This window comes from Leuciscus leuciscus (assembly GCF_965113295.1).
Source record: "Leuciscus leuciscus genome assembly, contig: SUPER_11_unloc_1, whole genome shotgun sequence".
Classification (NCBI taxonomy): Eukaryota; Metazoa; Chordata; class Actinopteri; order Cypriniformes; family Leuciscidae; genus Leuciscus; species Leuciscus leuciscus.
Window position 1 is genome coordinate 1364638 of NW_028118546.1, and position 12888 is coordinate 1377525.

At 37.5% G+C, this 12888-nt stretch overlaps 1 protein-coding gene and 2 long non-coding RNA genes across 3 annotated transcripts in view; 2 read left to right on the forward strand and 1 right to left on the reverse strand.

The window, feature by feature from the left end:
- LOC309510013 (uncharacterized protein) overlaps positions 1 to 12888 on the reverse strand; it is a gene marked incomplete at its 3' end in the record, with an annotated part of 1894646 nt that overhangs the window by 1191541 nt on the left and 690217 nt on the right. The window lies entirely within an intron of this gene.
- Positions 50 to 1500, forward strand: LOC309510062. The gene is made up of 3 exons (XR_014210182.1): positions 50 to 224; positions 419 to 560; positions 1126 to 1500. It is a non-coding gene; the product is annotated as an uncharacterized lncRNA (long non-coding RNA).
- LOC309510061 lies at positions 3525 to 4353 on the forward strand. Its single transcript, XR_014210181.1, has 3 exons — positions 3525 to 3573; positions 3711 to 3787; positions 3895 to 4353. It is a non-coding gene; the product is annotated as an uncharacterized lncRNA (long non-coding RNA).

Below are 12888 nucleotides of genomic sequence, written 5' to 3' on the forward strand. Positions count from 1 at the left end.
CTTTAAAAAAAAAGCTCAACAATGTGCAAATGTCTTCCTTACAGGAGTTCCGGATTACTGCCCACCTGAAGTCTTTACAGAACCTCGATTCCACGCCGTCCCTGCAAACGTCTGGTCTCTAGGAGTGGTGCTGTACGAGTTGTCGAACACATGTCTTCCTTTTCGTGATAGAACGGAAATCACAAAGGCCGAAGTTACATTTCAGAACCCCAACTTATCCAAACGTGAGTGAATAATGATGATAACATGGATAAACACACATAAAGCAAACGAGTTGTACAGAAAGTTAAAGGTTGTAGTGTGTCAGAATTTTTATATATACTGTAGCTCAACGTACACCGAGAGCATCGCTGTTTTCAAAAATGCCAGGTCACATGGTCATGACTAACCAGCTCTCTCCTTATTAAAATGTGTACAGACTGCAGGGATCTGATTGGACAGTGTCTAGCTCGCGATCCAGCTGAACGCCCCAGCTTAGAGCAGATGTTACAACATCAATGGTTTGTTCGTACACAACGCTAGATTGGAGAAGCTGAGGAGATTCACTCGATCAGTTTCAGGTGTGTGGAAGTGTAACAAGCAGAGTAGGATTATTATCTTTTGTCTTAAATTCTGGATTATTTGTAGTGAGATTTTCAAATTTGTGTTCATTGTAATGTTCTTGTTATAGTCAAATCACCTTCATTTATATAGCGCTTGATACTGTATAATAATGGTAAATCATTATTTCTCCAACATTATTTGTTTTCCACTAAAAAATAAGGCTTGTTTTTACAGAATATTAAAATTATTTCCCCCATTATAATATTATTTTCTCGACCAGCGCTGACATTTTTTAAATAAAACAATGCATCTAGCAACAGACACTCTACTGACTATAAGTAACTTTTCAACTACATGTCAACTTATTCTAACCCTCTACTAATACTCTACTAATACTCTAATGAGAGTTAGTCGACATGTAGGTGCAGTGTTTCTTATAGACTTATAGAATGTCTTAAAGGGACCAAAATAAAGTGAAACCAAAGTAACAATTTGATGTGACCACTGACATTGATCATTAATATAATAAAAAAATAATAATAATAAAAACAGTTTTTGATATCTGAAATGTTCCATCCTCAGGCTGCTCCAGAACTGTTTCCACAGATTCCTCTCCGGGCATCACGCCATCCTCATCTTGGTCCTCACCCTGGTCCTCACCCCCCCCTGAGGCCCATGTCGAGAGAGGAAGTAGAGAGTCGTTCAATCTGTGCAGCCGAGGCTCGGACAGCGTCGAGGGGAGCTGGAGTAGCGGTGGATGGGAGAGCCCAAGCGAAAAGAGTTTGTCCAGGTCCAACAGCCTCGAAGGGTTTCTGTGTCCTCCGCTGCCGGGTCAAGTTCCTGTCGAGCCAACAGAGACATCAACTGGCCGAACTGCTCAGGGTGCCGTGGAGGCTTCTCCTGTGAACGAGAGCTCAACAGGTGAGACTGAAATAAGGCTTGGCAGTGCAAAGTCTACAGATAGAGATTTAGCTATTTCATGCATAACTGAGTCAAGTTTTTAACACGTCCGATCACATTTACTGTTGCTCGACCAGCACTGATATTTTTAAAATAAAACAATGAATCTAGCAAGCTAATAATTGTCTCATATTTTTCTGTTTGTTTTTCAGAGTCCTTTGAGTCTCTCTATAACGTGGAAAAGTTCATTGGATCCGGAGGATTTGGCAGAGTGTTCCTGGGAACACGCAAATTTGATGGCAAAAAGGTAAATCTTACTGAATTGTACAAACATTTTGCTCTTGCATGCATCAAAACACATTTAAAACAATTTACAGATGGTTTAATACTTAATACAAGGCCAGGTGTATTGATTGATACGCAAGATTGACAATGATCGTTATCTTTATATTGTAAGTTGGCCAAAACCTGAATGTGTATTGAGTTGTTTAAGTGCAGATTACTTTAGTTAATACACCCGTAGGAAGCATTAGGTATAAATGTGATCAACAAATAAGCCTAGAGGCACCAAATAATACTCACTAATAAATAATAAATAAAACACCTAATACTCTACTAATACTCTAATGAGAGTTAGTAGACATGTGCAGTGTTACTTATAGACTTATAGAATGTCTTAAAGGGACCAAAATAAAGTGAAACCAAAGTAACAATTTGATGTGACCACTGACATTGATCATTAATATTATAAAAAAATAAAAAAACAGTTTTTGATATCTGAAATGTTCCATCCTCAGGCTGCTCCAGATCCTGGAAAACTGCTTCCACAGATTTTTCTCCGGGCATCACATCCGCCATCGCTGCACTGACGAGAATGTCTCCCAAGCGTTGGGCTGGATGTAATAATCCACATAGCCTCTCTCTATTTACTCCCGAAATCTGAACCGCTGAAGACGAGGTGGATTAAGTTTGTTTTTGAAGAAAATGCTCCCTCAACTCTACCAAAATTCGTTTATGTCTGCTCCAATCATTTTACACCGGACAGCTTTTTGAATGAGGCTCAGTATAAAGCAGGTTTTGCAAAAAAATGGCTCCTGAAGGATGTAGCAGTGCCAACTGTTCATGATCCAGCTACACATCTAGAAGTATGTATTACGCGTTGGTTTTCCAAATTGCCTTTGAATTTGTCAAGTTCATAATAACATGTTAGACTTATAAAGTTTGTGATAGCATGTGATAGCACCATGAGTCCAGCTATGTTGTTATTTTTTTATCGCGCTGATAGTGGAATCTTTATTTGTTAAGGACAGCACATCAGAACAGAGCAGCCAAACCAGAGATGTTGCTTGCCAGACAGACGCAAAACCGCTGACCAAGTCTGTTGGTACTCAGTCATCAATGAAGACGTTTCATGTTCGCTACAGGAGTTCAGGTATGTTTATGTATTACATGATACTGCTTATACAGAGGACTTATAACTAGTCTTGTTACACAATAAGTGTCACATAACAGTAACACACAACTACTTTGTATATTACAGGTGTCCAGACGACAGATAGAGTTTCAGACATTGACAGTTTGTCACCAGCAGCTGGTTTAATATTTAGGACCTCTACACCTATAAAGTGGCCATCAAAGAGACCTCGTGTGGAACTGGAGGAAGAGGATGACGAAGAAACCCTAATGGACACATCATCTGTAGTAGCACCTGAAGAGCAAGATTCTACATTTGATCCAGCAGAGACGGACACAACTTTAACGGAGACAGCAGACATGTCGTAAGTTTCAAAACTGCATTTGTTTTAGAACAGGGGTGTCAAACTGAGTTCCTTGTTGGCCACAGCACTGCAGAGTTTACCTCTAATCATTATTAAACACACCTGAGGCAGCTAATCAACTCTCTAAGGCTCATTCAAAAAGTTCAAGTATGCCTGTTGATCCTTCTGGAACTGAGTTTAACACCCCTGGTTCAGAATTTTATTATTATTATATTTTGTTACTTTTGTATTTAATATTTGTTAACCAGTACGAGTTTTTGTTTCTTAGTGCTCAAGCAAAATGAGACGCTAGATCGCCTGAGTGAAAGGGAAAGGGTCATCGTTGGAGGTGACATGAGGGCTGACTCACCAGGTACATAGTTGTAAATAAGAAGGATGCATGGATGCTCAGGTATTTTCCGGATCATGAAGCATAACATGCATAGGTAGTATCTAACTGAATTCAATGCACTCGTGGTAATAATGCTTTGTGTAATATTACTTTCAAAGGCCACTCTGCAAAGTTTGGAAGCTATACATTGATGGACCTTCAGACCAACACCGTTGTGGACACACAGCTGGTTCAGGTGGGAGAGAAGAAATATCACTATTTAAAAAAATTACATTTTGAGAAGTTTAAAACTTCTGGTTTGTCTAAGTTGATTGTTTCGTTCCCTATACTTGTCTATTTCAGAGTAACGAAGTGGGAGGAAGCTACCACATGGAAAAAGGATTACAGAGGAGCCTTGCCCTGTTGGAAGCTCGTGGTGTTACTCTGGAGTGTATTGTAACTGACCGCCGAATTACAGGGGGTACTGGGGGGTACTATACCCCCCAATGAAGACCCAGTAGGGGACAGAAATATCAGTTTTGGGGGGGTCAGATAATTTTTCTGATATTGTGAAAAAATATAATTACAGTTACAATACAAGTCAACTCCTATTTTCACTGTAGGAACATTTTAATGTAAAGCGATTTCAGACACCCCTATTGTGGACCGTACCATTTTTAACCACCGTGGGTAGAAGCAACGGAGATAGAGAACGACTTCACCTTCTCAAGCAAGTGTCAACGTTGAATGACAAAACGCTAGTTTCATAAAGTATCATTCTTTTCAACATTCCTTATTTGTATATTCAAAAATATTTAAAATAATCTAATTTAATAGTTATAATTTTTTAATGTAAATGATTTAATTTTATTGGTAACAGCCTAGTGTCTAATTATTTTAATTGAATATATTTATCAAATTTAAGAATTTGAAATGAAAGATGGAGCATACATTTAATAAAATTAGGGGAAAATGCCCTTTATAAAGCTACAAAAAATGATTCTGAGTGTTTTCAAACAGTGATGTAATGAAACATTGACAATTTAAGCTTGAAGGGAGTAAAGCCTCTGTTTAGGCTATTAAGGAAATGTAATTTTGCCAAAAGAAGAACTTTTATTTTAAATAAATGTTCATTTTAAATCAGCCTACTTCAGTGTGATGTTACCATATTATCATGCTTAACACTAAGAATTTGAATAATTGTAATGTGATGATCAGATGCAGATCTAAATCAAAGAATATAGGCGGTTTGCGGGTGGATTTTTTATTTTTAAGGCGAGACACTACAGTTGAATAGGGTAAAATGTTTAAATAATAGATATCACCATGAAACTTCCTCAGTTGATTACTTACACAAGTATATAAAAAAAATGTATTACAAGTTTTAGAAATGTATATGTTTAATTATGCAAATTAGGCATTATCTCATTAAATATGTACGATTTTGCATATATTTTCGGTAGATAGATCTGAACATATGATAAAGCCAGATGCAAAATTATTTTATCATTTTGTTAGTCGAAGTGTAAATAACCTAAAATTAAAGTTATTAGTTGTAATTAATGCAATTTTTGTATCATTTCTTTCTCATAGGAACTCAGGCATTCTACAAGCTGGAGAAAGTGATGACAAACACGCGGATTTTGAAGGACATCACCAAACTAAGTCCACATCACCAGACTTCATCTTTGGAGTCATTTCATAGTGACATTCTACGGTTTGCCCCAAAAAATTTGGTGTTTGTCACGGTTCATAGATCCAATGTCTCTCTCTAGTCTCGTGCCTTGTTGTTTACATGTGTGTGAGTGGGTGTGTCCGGATCGTTAAGGTTGATCAGTATCCAGCTGCAATCACTCATCATCACCAGCTGCCACTCATCTCATCTCCTAGAAATGCTCACCACTTTCTCATCTCCTTTGTCAGATCGTTGCATGAAGTCTCTGTGTTGTCTGATCCTGTTCCCGTGCCTCGTGTCCCGTCTTGAGTTCCTGTGTTCCGGTTTCGCGTCTTTGTTGGATTACGTTTCATGTCTGGATCACGTCATCACTCATCAGAGCACGCTGCACTTCATCCATCACTCCGTGTCTGACCATCAAAGTCCCTGTGCCACCGCCTGCATCACCCGGATTATTCATCATCATCATCATCATCATCATTGACTATTAAATAAAAGCTTTTTACTTGCACATTGTGTCCTCGTTTCTGACGTAACAGTGTTCCCATTTCTTGGAATGTTGTGCAGGTAATTTAACTGCTGTTAAAATAACTTTACATCACTATAGGCTATTTTCCTGAATTGTGTCTGTGCACTTGCAGACTAAACCTGGCTGCATTTTATTACAATGAAAATGCTGGTCGTGCACAAGCAACATCATCAACAGGATATAAATTTATAAATACATTTTGTTTTATTGCACAGAGTACCTAGATGACCTGCAGGACCTAATATTTGAGCATGTTTTTGTGGACCCTGCTCCATACATGGATGAGGTACTTAAGATACCCATACTATCAGACCTTTGTGCGGAGTATGAGCGGCCAGACAAGGAGGAGGTCATTTCCACCATGGTGTCCAGATTCAATCATCAGCTGGTAGGAAACCAACATATCTGCCCTGATCATCTGGAAACTCACGGCGAACCCTCATCACCACACAGCCTGGAAGTCCAGACCTAAATCTAACTCGCTGAGCAAATTCAACTTGTGCTCTCGCGAGAACTCTGGAATACCAGGGTAAGGTTCCATAGTCGGCTCGATAAATGTATGCATTCTGAAGAGAATACACGTTTAAACAAACAGGATCCAATCCAGGATGCTCAGTCATTATATATAAAGATATTGGGAAGAATGTTGATAAAGCAAACCGGTTTGGTTACCATTGACTTCTACTACATGAAGGGGAAAAAACTGATTAATTATTATTTTATTTTATTTGTTTTTTTTTTGTGTTTGACAGAATAAAGTAATTGAGGTCTGGAACAACATGAGTGTTTGAGTGAATGATGATGAACTACAGTGCCCTCCACAATTATTGAACCCCCTGGTAAATATGATCAAAATTGGCTGTAAAAAATAAATCTGCATCGATTATCCTTGTGATCTTTCATTCAAAAAATGTGCAAAATTCTAACCTTTCATTGAAGTAAAAGAATTGAAAGTGGGGGGAAATCACATTATGAAATAAATGTTTTTCTCCAAAACACGTTGGCCACAATTATTGAAACCCCTAGAATTTTTTACGAGTAAAATATCTCTGAAGTATATTCCCATTAATATTTACCTTTTTTAGTACACCAGGGTGACTAGGAACATGAAACTGTCCAGCTATGACTTCGTGTTTCACAGGAGTTTAAATATGAGGAAACACAAAGGCCAAATCCCCTTAATCATCCATCACAATGAGTAAAACCACAGAATATAGTTCTGATGCGTAGCAAAAGATTGTTGAGCATCACAAACTAGAAAGTGGCTGTAAGACAGTAGCTAAAGAATTGAAAATCCCAATTTTGACCATCAGGGCAATAATTAAGAAGTTATAACCAACTAAAGATGTTATGAATCTGCCAGGAAAAGGACGTGTGTCTATACTGTCTTAATGCATGGCGAGTATGAAAGTTTGAGTGGCCAAAGACTCTTCAAGGATCACAGATGGAGAATTGCAGAGATTAGTTGAGTCTTGGGGGTCAGAAAGCCTAAAAAAAAAATTATCAAACAACCCCTACATCCCCACATGTTGTTTGGGAGGCTTTAAAAAAAAACCTCCTCGCTCATCCAAAAACAAATTCCAGCAAATTTAATTGTCAGACACGACTGGATCTTCAAACAACACAGGGTTCTGTGGTCAGATGAGACTAAAACAGAGCTTTTTGGCAGCAAACGCACTAGATGGGTTTGGTGAACACAAGGATAAAAAGTACCCCATGTGTACAATTTAATATACCATTGGATCTTTAATGTTGTGGGCATATTTTTCTGCTGGAGGTCCTGGACTTCTTGTTCAGATACATGGCATTGTGGATTCTATCAAATATCAACAGATAAAAAATCAAAACCTGATGCTTTCTGCTAGAAATCTTATAATGGGCCGTGGTTGGATCTTCCTTCAGGACAACGATCCAAAACAAACATCAAAATCAAAACAAAAATTTGTTGTGGAGCACAAAATGAAGCTTCTGCCATGACCATCCCAGTCCCCTGACCTGATGAGTGGAGTGAACTGAAGAGGAGAAGCACCAACATGGATCTGGGAATCTGAAGGATCTGGAGAGATTCTGTGTGGAGGAATGGTCTCTGATCTCTTGTCAGGTGTTCTCCAAACTCATCAGGCATTATAGGAGAAGACTCAGAGCTCATCTTGGCAAAAGGAGATTGCAAAAAGTATTTAATAAAAGGGTTTCAATAATTGTGGCCAACGTGTTTTGGAGAAAAACATTTATTTCATAATGTGATTTCCCCCCACTTTCAATTCTTTTACTTCAATGAAAGGTTAGAATTTTGCACATTTTTTGAATGAAAGATCACAAGGATAATCGATGCAGATTTATTTTTTACAGCCAATTTTGATCATATTTACCAGGGGGTTCAATAATTGTGGAGGGCACTGTATCTCTTCAAGAGGGAAAAACTTTTTGTTTGCCTTGTCAGTTTATTTATTTGTATTTCAACCCTTAAAGAAATAAGCTACACATGTCAACAACAGCAATAGGAATAAAAATGATAAATAAATCATTTTTATTAATAATATTGCCAGCAATTAAGCCACTATCAGTATAAACAGGCTTTTTTAATAAAGTTATAAACACTAAATTAATAAAACATCTGAGAGATTATGATAAAGTACAATTAAGACTAGTTTATGGACTTACATGAAAAGCATTTGAACTATATCTCATGACTTTACTGTCACCTTGTGTTCAGATTTGATGGAAGTATAATGTTTGGGGTTTCTTGACAGACTTTGCCATCAAGTGGACATGTGCAGGTACTGCAGGTTTCACTGGACTCTGGGTTGCAACGTTCCATAGGCCTACGTTTAGCGGCTTTAGATGCTCTCCGAAGCGCAGACAGAGGAGCGAAACATAACGATGTCTCTTGTCAAAAAAACTGCTTCTTTCAGCAGGTTATTTTCGCTATGTAATATGTATTGATTGAAAAAATGGAGAATAATAAAATTCGGATTTCAAACGCAACGCCGAGTTTATGAAACTCAAATTAAGATTATATTTACAGTGAATTTAGTTTTAACATTTAATTTTGTCTTTTGATGAGATTTACAAATATATATTCTTAGAGCCAAGAATTTCCATGGGAATAAATCCATATTAGCCTAATGTGCTAATTAATGTGTGTTGTCATTGACAAATAAATAAATATACAGTTTACATATCTATATATAGAAAGAAAAATATTTCCAAAACAGTACGCACACACACACACACACACACACACACACACACACACACACACACACACACACACACACACACACACACTGAAAAAAAGGTTTTCATTCATCCAATTAAAAAAAATGTAGGGTTCACATCTATATTTTATAACTTGAGCCAATGAAAAATAAATAACTTGCCCTAACCAATATTTTCTATGTATTTTCTAAACCTTGGCACAAAGTATATTTTTCTTATTGAAGAAAGTCAATTAATTTAAATTCTGTTTTTGATCTAAACAAAAATATATAGATTTAATATAATAAAAAATCACATTTAAGAAATATGTATTAGACATTATTTGTTTTCTCCAATCAAATAGATATAGATTTAATTATACAATTATTTCTCATTTTTAAAAATACAAATTAATTGAAATGATTTATTTTAAACAAACAAAAAGATATGGATTTAATAAAACATGTTTACCATTAAGGAACATTTCTTAATATTTAATCTTGTCCAAAATAATTTAAAAAAGAAAGAATTTTCATTACATAGATATTTATTAACTTATACATTACTTACACATATCCACAATTTCAGTACTCAAGTGTCAGATTTTCAACTTCTAAGAGCTGGCAAACATTGACCTTAGAAAACAACAGCCTTAACCGAGAACAATGCAGTGAATTAGGGAAATGTGACAATTTCTCAGTTTCATCACTACTAGAAATGCAGCTGTAGTCAGTATCTCACTATCTTCCTTTTTTTTTTTTTTTTTCATCTATCTCTTGTTCTTCAAAGTATGTACTGTGACACGTCCACCCAGTTACCTTTACACGCACACATGCACACACGCACACACACAAACGCACGCATCTGTCAGTTCCTGACTGTATTGGTTTTGTTTTGGTTGTTTGTTTGTTTGTTTATTTGTTTTCCCTGTTTGTGATCCCAATTTATGTACATCTTGCAATAAAAAAAAATAAAAAATAAAAAGATTCTCACTATCTCTGTCCTCGTTGTATTTTATGATGCTACAAATGATATCCAACTGTAAAAAAAAAACATTGTTGAAAAGTCAAAAATTGGAATGGAAGTACAGAGTTGTTGCTATACACCGTCCCATTTCATCTCATTGGTGTAAACTGGCAGCTTTCAGAACGCTGCAGCACGTAGCATTGCGTAGAACGTGCACAAATGTTTGTGCAAAACATTTTTTTCTGTGCTCCAAATATTGTTTACTGCATCACTTTATATATTCATTAAGTATTATTGATTTGAAAAGTTTTAATATCATAATATTTAGAAAATGCATTAACGTTATCCCGTATGACATTTTGACTGGTGTCGTCACATGATTCTCAGTTAAACCGCTTAAAATACATTGTTTAAAATTGAGATTTTAGTAATAAGTAAAAAACACCCCCATAAAGATAATAACTACTTTGATGTGCAGTTTTAACCTTTTTTAATTTTTGTATCAGTTGAAAACCTTATTTGTCACTGGCCCAGATATTCACAAGAAATACAGTTAATAACCAGTAATAGTTATATTAAGACTAGTGAGACAAGTGATAATGATATAATTTACGTTAATACTTATCATATGATATTATGAGCCTATAATATAGGCTACAAGACATAGGCCTACTATATATTACATATAATATATAGCCTATTAAAATACGTATGAAGTGTCTAAAAATGTATGTTTACTATAATAAAGTACCTGGAATAAACTTCTGGCATTTTTGGTTGATGTTATAGCGCACACAGTTGTTTCCGCACGGAAATATGATGGTTTGCTCATCAAAATACAACAAATTATTCCTCACTCCTGTCCGCAATCCGAATATATAATGAGACTGTGCCACTACAGTAGCCATCTTGACAAAATTATTAGCTAACAGTTTGTAGAAAAATACTATTTAAACGAGTTGTCTGGTTTGTTTGACGTTGAAATCTTGTTGAAATCTGTTTAACGCTGCAGTAGTGACTGGTCGAGATATGTGTTTAATGCCCGTGCGCTGGCTTCGCCGAGTAACCTTGAAATTGTACATTCGTCGAAAAACAAATATTTCTTAGTTGAGCTCTTAATGAAAAATATTTATATTTAACAATGTTTTGAACGAAAAAAATATTACCTGCAAAATAAAACAAATAATGGTAAAATGAATTGAAACTAAGACAAATGTTTTATTGGATGAGGTTGAAAACCTTTTATTAATGTGTACATGCATTCATATAAATCATGTACAATTTCAATTAAATATTTGAAATGACACAACATTTAGCAAATATGCTACATAAATAGTCAATTTGGTAGCAACTGGGTGGTTGCTGTGGGGAACACGGTGGAGCAAGTGTTCTCTGTGGGATCTTGGCAGGCACAGACACTCCCTTTTGGATATTCTTCTGCCTCTGCTGCTTAGGGATCCTGAGGTTTGCGGAAGACACAAGCACTGGTGCATTTTGCAAATGCTGCCTCAGCAGCTCAGGGTTTTTAGGATTTCTCCTCTTGGAGATCTTGTCTGGCATTGGTGCTCCATGTGAGGAGCATGTGAGCACCTTTGAGGAAGCCACTGGTGCCCTCTGTAGTGACTGGATGGGTGTGGGTGTTTCTAAAGCGGCCTTTTTCAGATGTTTAGTCAAATATTCGGGGATCCTGAGTTTTCCTCTTTTTTGGGACCCTATGGGCACAGGTGCTCCCTTTGGGCACGCAGCAGGCACAGGTGCTCCCTTTGGAGATGCAGCAGGCACAGGTGCTCCCTTTGGGCACGCAGCAGGCACAGGTGCTCCCTTTGGGCACGCAGCAGGCACAGGTGCTCCCTTTGGAGATGCAGCAGGCACAGGTGCTCCCTTTGGGCACGCAGCAGGCACAGGTGCTCCCTTTGGAGATGCAGCAGGCACAGGTGCTCGCTTTGGGGACACAACAGGCACAGGTGCTGAGTGCTGAGCTTTCTCCAATGTATCACCGAAGACCAGGGATGAGGTGAGATCCTCTTTTTTAGCACTGGGAGAGTTCTGCTGCCTCCACTGCTTCGTTGTCTTCAGTTCTCCCCCCTTATATTTCCCATCTGAGAAGCCCGAGTGCTGGGAATGAGCCTTCTCAGATGCTTCACTGAAGACCGGGGATGTGGGGCATGATGTTTCTCCTTCCTCCACTATTTCCCACCACTGGTCTGAGATGAGGTCCTCATAGTCAGGATACTTAGATATGGGGTCTGAAACTTCCATTATCGCCCACCACCGCCCCGCAGCAAGGGCTGTAGTGAGCTCATCTGACAATTCAGTTGATGAGGACTGCTCTGCACTCTCAAAAATGGTGGGCATGGTTGACATACTCGAAAATGAACTAGAAGTGAACAATACTTCTTGCAATTTATATCTGTGAAACACTAAAGAAAGAGAAACAGAAGAGATTATTTGAATAATCAATTTTGTATCAATTTCCCTACTAATATGCACAACTCAGATGCACATAATGTAAATGTATATAGTAATTTCACAATCGCCTACTCGCTACAAGAAGAATAAATCCGCGGCACTGTTTATACTCACGATCATTATGACGTAACAGTCGACAGTTGACGTCACAGTCGGCCACACGAATTGACGTCACAGTCAGCCACCCGAGTTGACGTCACAGTCAGCCACCCGAGTTGACGTAACAGTCGGTCACACGAGTGACGTCACAGTCGACCACAAGAGTTTGAGAGGAATGGAAGACCTAGGCTGTTTCGCTGTATTAAAAGTGAACATGCAATACAAACAAAGACTGACTTAGCTTTTTTAATTCATGATTGTTCATAGAAAAACTAGCGCTGTTTATTATTTATTTTTAGCATTTGCAGCTGGTGCATAAACGGGAGCAAGTGAAGCTGGCATACATTTTGTTATTAAGAATAACAGACGACTGTTTTTTTTGTTTTTTTGTTTTGTTTTGTTTTTTACAGATATTAGCCTA